Here is an 18485-nt window from a genome sequence, read left to right as displayed (position 1 = left end):
TGGAAAGGTTTTCCCGAGCTTTGCATGGTTGGACGGGAAATCTAGTGAACGTGAAAGGTTGAGAAAAAGTGCACAAAAAATGCATCCCGGTTCAATTAACATTTGTTTTAATAAGATTAAACTAAAATAAAATATTTTTAAAACAAGGATTCTGTTGAAAATCTTTTCAGAACACAATTTGAAGAACGCAAATTTGTTCAACTGGATTTTCCTACCACTTAGGATTGAATAAAGGAAAAAAAATCTCATAATGAATTCAAAATAGAGCCCCGGGTTGAAGGAAGCTTGATCCTGTTTTTCCCTCTCTTCCCTCAACGGTTTTCTATTGGAGCTGCTGCTTCCATTACTGGGTTATCCACTTTTCAGAATAATAGTGCGTTGCAAAAAAGGACCGGAAAATGGGATTGATGTTGGATGATTTCAACGGATTTTTTTTCGCTTCTCCAGAAATAGTCGGAGCTTGTGCTCTAATTTCCAGAGAAAATTTAATTTGTTAAAGAGCGCTGGGACCGGTTTCTTTACTGCATTTAAACTTGTTTAATTAAAATAACAAAAATTACTGCATACTTGTTTAGACATAAGAGAGAGGGAGTATCAGTTAATAAAAAAATCGACGCTGATGTGCAATCTTGTCGCACGTCGCTTTTTGAAGTTCCGAGAAAAAGCGTTTTAATGTTTAACCTTGAATAAACAAAAACGAGAGCACGCAATTTAAAGTATAACAAAAAAGTTTTGTTTGATTGACTGAAGATTGGTTAAATTTAGTTGCTGGAGTCCCGAGTTATAATTACAAATGTTTTTGGTAGTCAAACGCGTTCTGACCTAAAATCTCTTGCCTTTGTCGCGAAAAAACGAAGCTGACTTTATAGCTGTCGGCCACCCTTTGTCGCACTTACATCAATTTTCTGGCTGTGTCAAGATAGCACGACCAATGCTTGAAAAGGGATCTATCACTGAATGGGACCGATATTTGATAGAACTTTCTTTCAGCGATCATTTCCTAAAACGAAATTTGATCGCTGACACACAGCGCCTAGGGAAAATATACCTTTTCTAATCAAACACCTATCTTCGTCGTATGGAGAGTTTGATGCCCGCAACCGCACCGCCTCAAGTAAGCACGCAAATTTATGCCATTTACTGGCCAAAAAGATTAAATTTAATGCACTTTTGATCATAATTTCTATTTTGCGAGACCATTTCTCATCACACACGCAAGAAGAGAGCTTAACTGCTTAATGAAAGTCGCTATCAATTTCTTTTCACTTGCGCTAACGTTTTCAAAGCGCTTAAGATATGAAATTGCTTCCAACTACCGGCAACATGTTCTATTGAACATTAGTAAGTCACTCACTTGAAGAATAATCCTGAAACATGTGAATAATAAGCAAGCGCCATCAAAAAAACAAACGCGCCAAGTCTTTTGACGTTTGACGACCCATTCCAATCGAAGGCTAAAGAAAACCGAGCGAGAAGCGAAGGCAAATAAAGAACAAAGGGACACCACCAGCAGCGCCTGTTGGAGTGAGCCAGTGATGCCAGGAAACTTGATCTATATATACATTTTGCATCACAATTGGCAGCACTAAGCAGACCCAAAAGAGCGCTGGAAGAAAAAAAGAACTAAGCTGAAAATAGAAAAATGTGCGTGGCCCAATCCCAATTTTTGAATAAACTCAATGTTATTGGATTTAAGAAAAAAATAAAAACGAAAAAAACAACCTAAATGCAGATCAAATCAATCATTTCTTCGCAAGTAATTTTTCAACTGGGATCAGTTCATCAACAACATTGAATGCTATCCCACCTGTACCAGAGGCTTTTGCTTTTAAACCTATCGAATCATATCATGTTGTTAATGCAATATATGAAATAAAATCTAATGCAGTTGGTCTGGACGAAATTCCAATTAAATTTTGCAAAGCTATAATTCCCCTCATAGTTGAACCCATTCGACATATTTTTAATAAAATAATTAAAACTTGTATTTACCCCAAAGTTTGGAAAATATCGAAAGTTGTACCTATTAAAAAGAAAGGTCCTAAAATTAGTTTGGACAATTTACGTCCAATTAGCATTTTATCTGCGCTTTCTAAAGCTTTTGAAAGAGTTATTAAAAACAAATTACGGATTTTGTTTCTCGTTTTGATTTATTAACACCTTGCCAGTCGGGATATCGCCCAAGACATAGTACTAAAACAGCAATGCTAAAGATATGTGATGATATTGGTTTAGTGATAGACTCAGGTGGATACGTTGTGCTTATTCTTTTAGACTATTCTAAAGCATTCGATACTATTTGTCATAAAACTTTGTGTGATAAATTAAAAATGATTTTTGGTTTTTGTCCTGATGCAGTACGTTTAGTACGATCTTATTTGTCATATAGATTTCAAACTGTTTTTAACGACGGAATATTTTCTCAGTTGCTTCCGGTTCTTTCAGGAGTGCCACAAGGATCCGTTCTTGGTCCATTACTTTTCTCATTATACATTAATGATCTACCGTCACTCCTACAAGGATGTGGTGTTCACTTGTTCGCAGATGACGTACAGATATATTTTGACTGTACCAATAAACCACAACTTGAAATATCTAACATGATAAATACAAATATGACCATTGTTGCCAATTGGGCTATTTCAAACAATCTAAAACTTAATGCATCAAAAACGCAAGCTATTTGTATTTCAAGATCAAAAAGACCTGTGTTTAAACCCGACATATTTTTAAATTATCAATTAGTTCATTATAACGATACAGTTATCAGCTTAGGAGTGAAAATAACCAGTAAATTCGAGTGGGACGAATTCGTTTTGATGCAATGTGGAAAAGTTTATGCTGCTTTAAGATCCCTTCGTCTCAAAGCAAATCATCTCGACTTTAAGATTAAACTAAAGTTATTTAAAGCTTTAATTTTACCGCACTTTATAACCTGTGACTTTGTGTTGAAACAATCGTCCACTTTTGCTTATAATAAATTAAAAGTTGCTTTAAACTGTTGTGTACGTTTTGTGTTTGGTTTAAATCGTTTTGCAAGCGTGACTCACAGACAGAATATCCTAATTGGTTGTCCGTTTTCTCGTTTTGGTGTGCTTAGATCAGTTCTACTCTTACATAAATTTATTGTCAATCAGTCCCCTCCATACATCACCTCAAAAATAACTCCTATGAGAAGCCGAAGAGGAAGAAAATTCATCTTGCCAAGATTTAGATCATCTCACTATGCCAATTCTTTTTTGTTAGAGGTATTGCAGAATGGAATCAATTGCCGCCTAATCTACAATTGTTAAATTCGAGTATAGGATTTAAGAAAGCATGTTTAGAGCATTTTAATAATAGTTAGTTTTTAGATTAATCCAGTTTGATTGTCTAGTTCTTTCTTTCGTTGTTTACCAATTGTTTCTCAGCGCATTTCATTCTACGTCACGGCGTGAACAGATAAGATGTATGTCTTAAGTTCGGAATAAATATAAACAAACAAACAATCCATTCGCGTCTAATTAGAATACATTTGGGAAATATTTTTTTTAAATGCTGGTAAAAGGCATAGCATAACTTTTAGTAAAAGTGAGAATAAACAGAAATGTTCACAAAAAGTTGCTCTACTCGTTGGTGTACTTGATTTTAGTAAATTTAACGAACACTCCAGATTATCCAGCATCATTCAAACACGACCGCTTATTAGGTTTAAAATGGGTACATTTCCCCTATTATGATCGTCATTGCTTGGCGACGATCGGTGAACGCACCACTCAAGCAGCCACCCGAACGAGACAACTTGCTCTTTCTCTTTCTCTCGTTTTTGTCTCTTTCTCTTCCATGTGTTTGCTGCGTGGTGACAGCAGTCATATGATTGCAATCAAGGGAGAGATGATCGGAATCTCGGTAGAATGTGTGAGTGACTTTGCGCAGCACTCATTTCTTGTGTGTGAAACGATCGAAAGTAGAATATCAAAATCAGGTTGTCATGGTGACGACGATTGGAGTGTTCTGTCACCTATCACAAACAAAGTTGAAATTTCGTTAGCACTGAGCACGACAATATTGAAACTTCTTTCATATGAAATGTGACAAAAATGCACGGAGGATTGAAATCGAGTTTTGCAGCTGCACAAAATGGCCCAAAATGCACGTGCGACAAGATAGCATGACAGCGACGAAATAGAATTTTTAAGACATTGGCAAAGTCACATGAAACAAATTAAATCATCAAACCCAAGATGAAATCATTATATCATCAAACCCAAAATTTTCTACAAATTTACAATTTCTCGGTTCCAATACATTTTGAAAATTGAAATTTGGTTTGAAAATTAATTTTTGGCGTTTTTCTAAATCAAAGCTCGGCTAGAGGCGGGGTTAGGTCTTAGAGGGTTACGTTTCAAAAATTATCGAATAGATCGAATTAATTCTTATAAATGTGCTTCTACCGCAGTGATATAGAGCGTTAAGGTTTTTGAGACAAAGCCTCTGTGAGAGAAAACAGCAGATAAGTGAGGTTTCCAGAGTGTATAAATGTTCAGATGAAAATACCTCAAGGACCTAATCTTAATAATATTTTTTTACTGACAATATTTTATTACCTTTGAAAAACATAATTTATATTTTTTTAAAGAGGCATAACTTTTGAAAGTTAAAAAAATGCAGAATTTTCATTATTCAATTTTTTTCTGATACAACCAGACAATTTTACAAACATTGGAAATGGAACCATTACATTCCGAGTTGTCGTTATTTGAAAATTACGGGCTTATTATGTGACACTTAGAAAAACTCGTTTTCATAGATTCTAATTTTTTTGAGGCGGTATATCAGAAACTAATTGTCCAATTTTTAAAGTCTTTGAGCAAAAATTGCAGGAAATTTTCTTTGATTTTCATAAATATTTTTTAGAGGTGCTTTTTTCAAGAAGTAATTTATTAAAATGCAAAAAAAAAAATAAGAAAAGAAATTAACATTTTTGATCCAGCTCTAATTCCTTTAGAGCGTTTTTAAATATTGTGGCTCCTATTGGCAATAGATCTTGTTAACATATAATGTTTATCTTGTTATTTGTAATTCTGTTTAATCAGCCACAAATTTTGTTTCAATTCTTTTGTAATTTACCTGACCTTGGAAAAACATTGTTTAAAAAAGGATTTGAATCTTTTTTGCAAATACTTATGCCGTTGAGCAAATGCATTAATGCATAAGGTCTAATGGACATAAGGCCAAGTTAACAATAAGATGAACGTAAACAAAGCTTATGGTCAGACAAAAAGCAGACTAAAAACAGAATGTGCTTCTCAATTTTAAATTCCAGAAGGCAGTTATGGTAGGATTTGCATTTTTGCCTGAATTTGAGTATAATTAATTTCCCAATTGTTTTGAATCATTCCAAAGTGGCAAGTAATTTCATTATTCCAATGTGGTCTGTGGTCTGTGATGAAACAATCCTGGTTCTTTCTTGTCTAGCACATTTTAGCACATTTTTTTTCCAAAATTTGAATTTGCACTCGTTTCTTCTCCAATCTTTTTCCACATTGGAAAATCAAAATTAAGTCATCTCAATCTGATGAATTTTCGATTCTCCCCCCGGGGGACAACTCGACTACATTGGCACGGTGAGGTCACAAATTTAATTGAAAATTGTAGCACGAAAATGAAAACAACAGTCAATAATTGAGTCTGCCTCTACATCCGATAAACCAATTTTGATGCTGATATGGTGGTGTAAAAAGGATGTCTTGTCGCCAACGTAAAATCCCAACCGCATTAAACATTTATTCGGTGTGTATGTTTTGGAAAATGGAAATAAGGAACCAAGATGTTGACCTGGGATCGAAGAAGCAACGTTGTGTTCTTTGGGGAGGAATATTTCAAATCTTGATAGAAACTCATGTTTTTAAATCAACAAAAATGTTAGTAACTCTTTTTCATTTTTGGTAGATTTCTTTTTTTTCAGTCCAGACTCGATTATCCGAAGTCTTGGAAAAATTCCACTTCGGATAATCGAATCTTCAGATATATATAAAAAAAATTTAAATTGTCGAGGTTGGTATAATTTTTCTAAAGCAGTAGCGGGCCGGAATTAATTTTTGATAACATTTTTTCAAAAATGGATTTATTTCATTTATTTTTATTTTGCTTTGTTAAAAATTGTATTGTAGTTGCTTTTCTGAATGTACCGTTTTATTTGGCTGTGTAAGCGCCAATGTATTTATTTGTTCAAAAGCAACGATATTTAAGTATTACAGTAACTGCTAGTAATGTTTCAGAGATGGCGAAAAAGATTCCACTTGGCGAAGGTTGCTTTTGTCGATAGCAATTTATACCCTGATATTATTAACTTTACAAAATATCATTCAATTTTCATTGGTCGTAGCAGGGTTTTCTTTAGTTTGATTTCCTCAACACAACAATCGATTTAAAAAATCAATGAGGTATGATAAAATTTATTGAAATGAAATTTGGATTCAAATCATCTTTATTAAAAAAAGTATTTTGGGTCGTTGTGCATCTTTATTCAAATATTTTACAAAATATTTTGGAATGATTTTAAACACACACACACAATTTTAAACGTGTGAACCGGCTCCGTGCCTTAATGGTTACGGCTTCTGTCTCCCAAGCAGAAGGTTCAGGGATCAAATCCCGGTCGGTACCTTTGAAATTTGGAATCAGGAATGAAATGAAAAAAAACTAAAATGAATCAGATGGGATTCGAACCCACACCTTTGGATTGGTGGTGGTCTGGGACGCTTAGCAGTCGGCCATCAGAAGGTTTACACTCTAGTAGTGAATTGATCCGTAATGTTGAAACATGTTATCTCTTCTTCTCATATTGTTAAATACGCGGTGATCCCTGATTTGCCTGAGGGAATTAGAAGTCTAAATATAGATCGAGTTTCCTTCAGATGCTTGCTTCTATGTTTAGGTGGGGCCAAACAATGCCCAGCGACCTCGGAATTGGACCGCAAGGAGCTCTGTCATTCTGAAATGGGTCGTTGGAAGCAGCGCGAGGGCTCTCACCACCTAATACCCGGGATTGAGATAAGCTGTATCAGCATTCGGCATGTACACAGTCTGATACAAATTATACTTTCCCATAATTTCGCTACCGGTTAGCGGGTATTGGATTGGACCACACACACACACACACACACACACACACACACACACACACACACACACACACACACACGTATTGAACTTCGCCGGCGGTACCCCTCAGGATGGAGTCCTGCTCGGAAGGACCGCGTAGCAGGAGGTCAGGAGGAGGGTCAACGAACTCTTTGATTTCATCAAAGACAAAAACAACGTCCACACCAGAATCAAGCAGATGGTGAATGGAGTCAAGGCAGCCATGATTGCCGCAGAGCGCGAAAACAGTTCGCTGGTGGTGACGAGAACTTCACTGAAGCTGAGAGCTGAAAAAGCCGAAAAAGCGCTGGAGGCTAAACTGGAGGAGGAAGCGCTACGGGAGAAAGCACCTAAAACGCCGCCCGGCCCAAGCACAAAAGGGACAGGAAACGCCTGGAGAGGAGGAGGATGCAAAGAAGCAGAAGCAGGGGAATGGAGACAGTCCGGACCCAGCGAAGGAGCCAGAACCAGACCCAGGGAAGGAGGAGGAATGGGAGAAGGTCAAGAAAAAGAAGCGGAAGAAAAAGGGAAGCAGAACGAGGACACCCAAAACCCAAGTTTCGCAGGAGCGTAACAAAGGCGAGGCTTTGGTGGTCGAGGTGTAAGAAGGTGTTTCGTACGCAGACCTCCTCCGGAAAGTACGAACAGATCCGGAACTCAAGGAGCTTGGCGAGAAAGTGGTTAAAACCAGGCGCACCCAGACCGGCGCGATGCTTTTTGAGCTGAAGAATGATCCCGCGGTCAAGAGCTCAGCTTTTAAGTCCCTCGTCGAGAAAGCCGTAGGATACGAGTCGAAGGTAAGGGCGCTATCGCCGGAGACAACGATCGAGTGCAGGAACCTGGACGAGATCACGACGGAGGAAGAGCTAGAAGATGCGCTGATCGTTCTTCTGGATGACCGTACGACACCGATGGCAATCCGGTTGAGGAAAGCCTATGGCGGCACGCAAATTGCGTCGATCCGACTATCGACGCCTTCGGCGTCTAAGCTGCTTGAAGCCGGCAAGGTCAAAGTAGGGTGGTCGGTATGCCCACTGAGGCCTGTTCCTCGAGTGACCCAGCAGATGACGAGGTGTTTCCGCTGTATGGGTTTCGGCCACCAGGCGAGAAATTGCGACGGTCCCGATCGAACCAGCAGTTGCAGAAGGTGTGGTAGAGAAGGCCACATGGCAAGAGACTGCAAAAATAAGCCGAAGTGCATGCTCTGTAAAGAAGGAGATGGCAATAGTCACACGACGGGTGGCTTTAATTGCCCGGTATATCAGAAGCTGGCCTCGGGCAAAAAGTAATGGAGGTGTCCCAGGTGAACCTCAATCACTGCGACACTGCACAGCAACTGCTTTGGCAGTCGACCGCGGAGACGGGTTGCGACGTGGCAATTATTGCAGAACCGTACCGAGTTCCCCACGACAATGGAAACTGGGTAGCGGATACAGCAAGAATGGCGGCGATACACGTAATGGGGCGGTACCCCATACAGGAAGTGGTCTCGAGAGCATTTGAAGGGTTCGTGATCGCCAAAGTAAGCGGAACCTTCTTCTGTAGCTGCTATGCTCCCCCAAGATGGACCTTGGAGCAGTTTCAGCAGATGCTGGATAGCCTGACCGACGAACTGATCGGACGAAGCCCGATCGTCATCGGAGGTGACTTCAACGCGTGGGCAGTCGAGTGGGGTAGCAGATGCACCAATGCTAGGGGGCATAGCCTAATGGAAGCTCTGGCAAAGCTAGACGTTAGGCTGGCGAATCGCGGAACCAGCAGTACCTTCCGCAAAGACGGTCGTGAGTCCATTATCGACGTTACGTTCTGTAGCCCGCGGCTGGCGGCCGACATGAACTGGAGGGTAAGTGAAGACTATACCCATAGCGATCACCAAGCGATCCGGTACAGCATCGGGAGACGAGCCCCTGTACCAGAAAGGAGCAGCCGGTCCTACGGGAGGAAATGGAAGCTGCAGTACTTCGACGAGGGCCTCTTCGTGGAAGCGCTCCATTGGTGTGATGATCCCCAAAACTTGAGTGCCGACGTGCTAACAGCACAACTAGTGACAGCATGCGACACAACCATGCCGCGGAGACTGGAGCCAAGGAACTGTCGTCGTCCAGCCTACTGGTGGAATGAAGAACTCGGTACCCTTCGGGCAAGTTGCCTTAGCGCCAGAAGAAGAGTCCAGAGAGCAAGATCCGAAGCAACTAGAGAGGAGTGCAGAGAGGAGTACCAGTCTGCAAAAGCCGCGCTCAAGAAAGCGATCAAATGCAGCAAGACAAACTGCTTCAAGGAGTTATGCCAAGACGCTGATGCAAACCCTTGGGGGAGCGCATATCGTGTCGCGATGGCGAAGATCAGAGGCCCATCGATGGTGGCTGAAACGTGTCCCGACAAGCTGAAGGTCATTGTGGAAGGGCTCTTCCCAAGACATGACCCAACGACATGGCCTCCTACACCGTACAACGACGAAGGGGTAGCAACGCCGAAGGTCATCTGATCACCAACGAAGAACTTGTGGCAGTAGCGAAGAGATTGAAGGTGAAGAAAGCTCCCGGCCCGGATGGAATCCCGAATTTCGCCCTGAAATCGGCGGTTCAAGCATTCCCGGACAGGTTTCGAACAGTCCTGCAGAAATGCCTGGACGAAGGACACTTCCCGACCCGTGGAAGGTTCAAAAGCTCGTGTTGCTGCCAAAGCCAGGCAAACCACCGGGGACCCATCATCGTATAGGCCTATATGTTTGCTGGACACCCTCGGAAAGCTTCTGGAACGGATCATCCTTAACCGGCTGACCAAGTACACGGAGAGCGAGCATGGCTTAGCAGCGAGGCAGTTCGGCTTCCGTAAAGGGAGATCCACGGTGGACGCCATCCGGAAAGTGGTCGAGAAAGCCGACGAAGCGCGGAGGAAAAACGCAGGGGAACCGTTGCTGCGCAATAGTCACGATTGACGTCAAGAACGCGTTCAACAGTGCGAGCTGGGCGGCCATAGCAGCAGCACTGCACAAAATGAAGGTGCCTGACTATTTGTGCATGATCTTGAAGAGCTACTTCGAGAACCGCGTGCTAGTCTACGACACTGCCGATGGACAAAAAACCGTTGTTGTTACCGCGGGAGTTCCGCAGGGATCCATTCTGGGTTCAGCACTGTGGAACGGAATGTATGACGGAGTGTTGACACTGGGGCTACCCAACGGCGTAAAGATTGTTGGCTTTGCAGACGACATAGTGCTGACGGTAACCGGCGAAAATGTCGAGGAGGTCGAAGTACTGGCTATGGAGGCAATCGCCATGATCGAGAACTGGATGCTCGAGGTGAAGCTGCGGATCGCTCACCACAAGACGGAGATGATACTGGTTAGTAACCACAAAAAGGTGCAGCAGGCCCAGATACACGTTGGGGAACACGTAGTGCACTCGAAGAGAGCGCTCAAGTACCTCGGGGTGATGGTGGATGACCGGCTGAACTTCAACAGCCACGTCGATTACGCCTGCGAGAAGGCGGCGAAGGCAATCATGGCACTGTCGAGGATGATGCCGAACAACGCTGGACCCAGGAGCAGTAGGCGCCGCCTCTTGGCAAGTGTCGCGACGTCCATACTTAGGTACGGCGGACCGGTATGGTGGACGGCGCTGGGGACGAAGCGAAATCGGGCGCTGCTCGACAGAACGCAGAGACTGATGGCCATGCGGGTTGCAAGCGCGTACAGGACCATCTCGTCGGAAGCAGTTGGTGTCATAGCCGGAATGATCCCCATCGGCATCACACTAGAAGAGGACACCGTGTGCTACACCCGAAGAGGCACGAGAGGTATCCGGGAAGCCGCGAGAGCCGAATCGCTGACAAGGTGGCAACGCGAGTGGGACACTACGGAGAAAGGCAGATGGACGCATCGGCTGATCCCGTATGTATCCGCATGGGTGAACAGAAGGCACGGAGAGGTCACCTTCCACCTCACACAGTTCCTGTCGGGCCATGGCTGCTTCAGGAAGTACCTGCACAGGTTCGGACATGCAGAGTCTCCGCTCTGTCCGGACTGCGTCGATTGCGAGGAAACACCGGAGCACGTGGTGTTCGGCTGCCCTCGCTTCGAGGCAGCGCGAAGCGAAATGCTGGCCATTATCGGAGCAGACACCAGCCCGGATAATGTGGTGCGAAGAATGTGCAGCGACATCGCCAAGTGGAATGCGGTCGTCGGAGCGGTGACGCAGATCACTTCGGCTCTCCAGCGGAAATGGAGAGACGATCAGAGGAGGAACGACTAGGAGCCTAGTCGAAAAACCACGAGTGTGGCTGTGAAGGAGAGCACGTTATGATGGTCGGCTCTACCAAATCGGTACACGCCTCGATGGTCACAGGAGTCGAGAACCCACGAGTGTGGCTGTGAAGGAGAGCACGTTATGACGGTTGGCTCTACCAAATCGGTACACGTCTCGATGGTCCAAGGAGAGGGCTGCATATGACTAGCCGATCAAAAGCAACGCGATTCTTGGGCGCGTTAAACCCTCGCATGGACTCATATGTATGTGGAACAGGAAATGGTTCTAGTACCCGGCATGGATCCTGTAAGTAGACTAGTGCAGAAAATGCAACGCCTCCCCCCGAAGTTATACCGAAAGGTGGTCCCGGGGGGAAAAGGGCACGGCGTTCAAGGACTGGTTTAGTGGGTCGGGAAATCTTTTTTTGATTTCCCAACCCCACACTACCTGAGAAATGAATTCTCAGGTGTCTGGTAGCAGATTCCGACCTTGTAAAAAAAAAAAAACACACACACACACACAGGTGTCTGATAGCAGATTCCGACCTTGTAAAAAAAAAAAAACACACACACACACACACACACAATTTTAAACGTGTGGAAAATTAAATTCCTTATTAAACTATAAAAGTTTAAAAAAATGTTTCCTCCCGGATTTTTTGAATCGTTTTGAGACGGTTTTTAATATCTTTAAAAATATTTGCAACAATTTTTAAGCTTTTTTTCAAACACAACTTCAGCGCTGAAAAATTTTTCTGAAAAAATACATAATTTTTGCTTAAAACATTAACAGAAAAAATTGTACGAAATTTGAACTAAGTGTAGTTTTGTACAATCCAAGTTTTTTTCTTCATATATTTCACTATTTTATAAAATATTCCTTATATTCCTATATGAAATTGATAATTTTGTTTTCTTGGGCCATTTTTCAGTTTAATAGTTGATTATAATATAATATAAAAAATATCAATTTATATTATACACAGAAAAAATGACGGTAATATTCATCAGGAAATGATGACTGATTTTGCGTAAAAAAATGTGTAATATTGCCTCAGAAACTGATGAATATTCATAAGATTTTGATTAATTCAATTTCAATTCGGTTTTATTGGTGAATTATCAATATACAATAAGTTCTTTTAAAATACATAACAGAGTTTTGGAGTTCCTTTCAGCTGTGTGTTACATATCATAATCCATTTTGGAACAATTGTTGCTTATAGTTAAGGGTTACCGAAAGTAAGAAAAAGATAAGAAAAAAAAACTTACTAAAATTGCAAGGGAAAGGGGATAGAAATAGAGAAAGCTTAAAACTAGATCACAATTTTTTATCCTTTATAGATGTGCTTGATCATCAGCTCCCCGAGGGCCAGAAATTGCTCCGCCTTGTTACGGCAGGTCCTAAACCGCGTCATCATCTCCCCCGCGAGAGCAAAGAACTCCGGCAGGGTGAAGAGATCTTCCGCGGTGACTCCTTGCTGGGTCGCATCGCCGCTACCGGCAGCGACCACGCTCGCAAACGACCGCCCCCATCCAGGAGGGAACGCTGGGTTGTCCGCTGGAACCGTACGCTGGCCAGCTGCAGGAACGGCTGCGCTCGTACTTCGTTGAGGAGGATGGGACGCTGCTGCTTTCTTCTTCCTCTTTTCCTGCTCCTCAAGGTAGGACTTCCGCGCGACGCATCCGCGGTAATTACCGGTATGGTTACCGCCGCAGTTCGCGCACTTGATGCGCGCCTTGGTTTGCTCTGCCTTGTCCCCCAGGTCCACCTTGCACGGCAGTGCACACGCCTCAGAGAGGTGTGTTTCACCGCACTTCACACAGCGGGGCGGGAGGTTGCAGTTCCGCGAGCCGTGGCCGAATTTCTGGCAACGGTGGCATTGTGCTGCGTCCGACGGGTTCTTTGAGTAGAACCGCCAGTTTAACCAAAAACCGTCCAACGCCTTAGTCCGCCGCAGGTCTTGAAGTTTGACGGTGCCGCGGTCGAAGTACAACAGGTACAGTGTGTGTGTACCTGTGACTGTTGTCTTTCGCGAGAGGACTTTTATGTCTCGCGGCGTTATTCCGACACCCGAGAGGTGCTCCTTGAGGACGGAGATCGGGCGGTCTTGGTACCCCTGCAAGACGATCTTAACAGCGGTCTTCTGCACGGGGTCGAATGTGTAGAATTTGAAGTTTTACGCTTCAATTTCTCCACAACCAGGTCGAAGTTCTTTTGGTCAAATGTGAACACTTGCACTGACGATTTACCTATTTTGAGGCAGTACACGAGGCCTTCCAGCTGCTCGTCAACATCGTCCGCCAACGTGTCCAAAACGAAAATTGGTGGTGGTCGTCGTTCCTTTGGAGTAATTACTTTTTTTGGCGAAATCACTTTCTTCCGTGTACGACCATCGTCGTCGTCGTCGTCGGTAGTGCTACCGTCGGTGTTGTTGTTGTTGTTTTCCTCGTCACTCAGCCTTGCGAACTTGTTACTGGTGGGAATGTTGGCGGATGTTGAAGCGCCATCGGTCGACGGATTGCCGGAAGTAGCTGAACGGAGCCTAATAGGGCTGCGATCCTGGACGCGGTAATTAGGGTGTAATAACTTGGGGTCGAATCCTTTGGCGCACACACTCCCGGCGCGATGGCGGACGACGCGGCGTTGGTTTGTTTACCTTTTGCACACGGCCGGTAGACGAACTTCGCGGGTTTTTCGAGGCCGCACTCGAACTGCCACGGCCACGGCCGGCCCTTGGCATGCTGCAGGAGCAAACTCGCGGCTAATCCCGGTAAATTACGGCGAAAAATTTCGAAAAAACGATGGAGCACTGAGCACTAGCTGCTTGCACTCGTGCGTACACGGAGGTGATTGAAGATTTTGATTAATTTTCATCAGATTTACATTTGACACATTTTTTATGTATTCTTATTTTAAAAAGAGGTAATATTCAACCTACCAAATTTTCAACATTCCAAAATTTAACTTTTTTCTGTGTATACTTATCAAATTAGGACGAGAATAAATTTAAAACATAGAGAATGTTTGAACTTGAAACAAAAAATTAAAAAAAATCCAAAGGCAAAATCCAAGCCAAGCAATACAATGTAAATGGGCCAAAGCCGAGGTGTAAACAAAGAGTCTGTCCTGCTCGTTCCTAATGTAAACATCCACTGACGTAAGCAGGACAGACTGTTTGTTTACATTTCGGCTTTGGCCCATTCACATTGTTATGCTTGAAATAGTGTGTTGAATTAGCAACACTTGTTATCTTAATTTAGACACTCAATTTATTAATTTTATATTTCATGAACAAGGCTTAAGGCTGAAGGGCCGGTTGTAGAACTTTTTTGGAAAGCCGTCGCGGGCCGGATGAAATGGCTTCACGAGCCGGACGTTGTCTAGGCCTGTCTTAGAAGGTCTTTTGATTACCTAAATAACGATGGGTCGAATGATGTATCCGGACATAGTTTACATACATTTAGGTGAACTAAGGTTTCAAAAAGTACTTAAATATCACTTAAGTGGTGACATCTTTTGACAGGGTTGCCAGATCTTCAATGTATTGGACTGGTTGGAAAGGTCTTTCGATTACTTAACCAACTAAAACACATTTTTATACATAACTTTTGTACTATGTACTACGTACTATGGGCCCCTAAACAGAATCGAATACCAAAATTTGAGCAAATCGGTTCAGCCAGTGCTGAGAAAACTGAGTAACAATTTTGATCACATACACACACAGACATTTGTTCATTTTTCGATTCTGAGTTGATATGTATACATGAAGGTGGGTCTACGAGCTTTTAATACAAAGTTCATTTTTAAAGCAGGATTATAGCCTTACCTCAGTGAGGAAGCCCAAAATTGGTTGTTTAATTTTGACTAAGATAAGGTGCAACTAAACTTTTTACTATAAAAAACTATTTTTGAGAGTTTGTCCAAAAGCGTTTGCCAAACTTTCTCGAAAAATTTCACCATTTCAAGTTTGTTGGATACCGTTCAAACAAATGGATTCCTTTGAAACCCCTGATATATTTGCTCTGAAATTTATCCAAAATACCAGAAGATGATCTACTGGACGAGCTAGTAGCAATTTCGGCGCCAAAAACAGGACCGAATTTATGTCTCTGGCGCCAACCGCCGACGTAACCGTTGGGGATAATTTATCGAAAGGTGTGCAAACCATCCCCTTTAGGGTGCCCATAATTTACAATAATTCCAAAAAATGATCCAGAGAGGTCACTCATTTTTTTATGGCTCAGGTTACAATGGGTAAAAAAATTTCCGAATTCGCATTAATTAGGAGAATTTTTTCTGGGCACCCTAGTCCCCATCCATCCAAAATGCAACAGGTGTGTGACGACAACCATCGCGCCACCAACCTACGCGGAAAATTTATCATCAACCGCAGACTATGGTTGGCTGGCTGGTAGCTTATCCGCGCTATAGTACAATCCCCAATTCCGTGTCCCAGATAGAGCCTTCCCTCGGCGAAAATGGAAAAGTTAATGGAAGCGCTAAAAGTGTTTTTTAAAAATACTGCGGGATTTAGCCGAAATGGAATCTCTCACTCTGGACGAGGATGAAGCTTTTCAGAAATGAAGGACACCTAGCTTGGGGAATAATAAAAAAGTGCTATAAAAAAGATCAGGTACAAGTATTGAACAAGCTCAGTCCTCAAATCGTACTTTATCGTCTGTTCGTTCGAGTACCAACCATTGCAAAACCACAACTTTTGTGGCCATTCATAGTAATTAGTCGATACACCACCGGTCAAGTTGGCACTCAATTAGAAGTGGTTCTTCCTGGCAGGTAGTTAGCCATTCAATGAGAACTCAACAATAATCCTGGAAATCCAGAAACCATTGCGCTTGGTTGGGTAAATAGGACTGCAATGAGGTTCTTTAGAAGTTTGTATTTTCAAATATTTGAAGATGTGCTAAGTAGTGTAAATAAATCGTGTGTTAAAGTTATTTGAGTGATGAAATGTGAAAGTTTTCAGCACTTTTTTTTCGAAAAGTAATATTTTTCGATACTGGCGGCAACTAACTAACTGATTTGTTCAAAAATAAATTCGTCAAGCATTGTGCAATCCCCAGGCTTCGCTATCAATTCAACCGGTTTCCACTTTATTCCGTAATGTGGGATTCAATATTGTTTCTTTGCGCTTTTATCTTGCTGAATGGTTCATTCTGAGCTGCATTATTCCCTTTTATTTTATTCGCCCATTTGTTGGATTTAGTAACCGCACGTTTGTCTTACGTAATTTTTGAAAACTTTGACTGTTTTTTTCCGAGACATCTTTGAGGTAATTATCACAAATTTGTAGTATAAAATCACTTCAGGAAAAAAAAAAACAAATCACATAGGACTTTTTTTAACAATTTCAAACCAAGAAAATTATTTACCCCGCACAAACTGCTCGCAAATGAGCTCAAACAATTGCTCGTTGAATCGCGTGCATGGATTGTTGAATTACGGAATAATTCAGCACCCCTTGCCGCACTTAAGCTGCGTGTCGATTCAGCTTCACCGGGAAACAACGCTAGGATGGCTGGGTGAATTGATGTTTGATTACGTTTTTCCCCAGTAGAGCGGGAATTTTCATAATTGGGCATCATGTTGATTTACGTTTATGAATTTCATCGGTCGATGAGTTCATCATGATAAAATTTATATTTTCGCATTTTTTTTCTTCTTTCTTTTCGATTTGAGTTAAGTAGAATGAATATGTAAAGTTTTTTATTGTCAGTCAAAATTTTGGTTTTTCGATTTTGGGTTCGTTTTAATTCAAATTTCAAATAATTTCTCAAAAAGACTTTTAATACTTCTTGATTGCAAAATTATTTAAAGATTTGCAATGTTTTTCCGTGTGCAGAAAACACCCAATCGATCAGAAAATTATTTCAAAAGATACAGATTTTCGAATATTTACGAAACATTTTTGTATGAACATCTGCCAAAATTGTATGGATACTTTTATGGGTGAACTCATGAAACAAAATGGCTTCTTTGGTCATAGGGAAGGCCCCAACAAAGTTTGAGCCAAATCAAAAATACAAAAATACCAAAAATGGTGGAATTCGGCCGATTTCGCTCCACATCTATTTCTGATCTTTGCCAGTCGACCCTCCTCCTCTTGGTTCGAATCTTTGTCGGAGTCATAATGTGTCGCTATTAGGGATATTTTTATCTCGTTGCCGATAATGGGGAAGTACTGCTTTTCGAGACAAATTGCCTTTATTGATAAGGGGTTGTAATGAAATTATGGTGTATGAGTTGCTAGTGAAATAGGGCTGTACTTGTCTGTTTAATCTATTCGACAGGGATGTTCAGGTTGATAAGGATTGGGAATATTTTTATTCTTTTGATTCTTTTGATTCTTTTGATTCTTTTGATTCTTTTGATTCTGTTGATTCTTTTGATTCTTTTGATTCTTTTGATTCTTTTGATTCTTTTGATTCTTTTGATTCTTTTGATTCTTTTGATTCTTTTGATTCTTTTGATTCTTTTGATTCTTTTGATTCTTTTGATTTTTCTAATTTTAATGGTTGTTATAATGATTCAATTTTCAATTTTCATCAAATTCTCAGTGCGCAAATATCAATTTCACGCTCGAGAAGCCTTCTTGAAAATGCAGGTACCCATCATTATAATTATCGCTCTCCTGAGCAATGTTACTGCATAGGAGATAGGAGTAGGGCGCTTCTCTATTAGATAACACAACTTTAGCACGTGTACTATGTGCCATATGCTGGTTGGTACTCCTTACCGTGAGGCAGCGACACGAGAGTGGGGGTGAAATAATAATTGAAAAACTTTTATATGACTTCTGACTGGCAAATTTCGCTTCAGTGCCAAGCAGCAGCGAACCAAGAGGGGTTGCTGTAATGTGCATTTGCATTTCTATTTAGCTTTCGGAGTGGTTCATGAAATCATATTCATCGGGAAGTTTTGTTTTATTTTGATGCTGCAATGTTGTCACAAGTATGATATTAGATATTCCTGATTTTATTTAGAAACCAAACTGGACAAAGTTGTCTGTTTAAAATTGAGTGTTGGAATTAAATCAAAGAAGTTATTTCCAAAATTTTAATCGAATGTTTATTCAGGATAACTCAACAA

The sequence above is a fragment of the Culex quinquefasciatus genome, chromosome 3 (genome assembly GCF_015732765.1).
Source record: "Culex quinquefasciatus strain JHB chromosome 3, VPISU_Cqui_1.0_pri_paternal, whole genome shotgun sequence".
In the NCBI taxonomy this organism is placed as follows: domain Eukaryota; kingdom Metazoa; phylum Arthropoda; class Insecta; order Diptera; family Culicidae; genus Culex; species Culex quinquefasciatus.
This window is presented reverse-complemented; position numbering follows the sequence as displayed.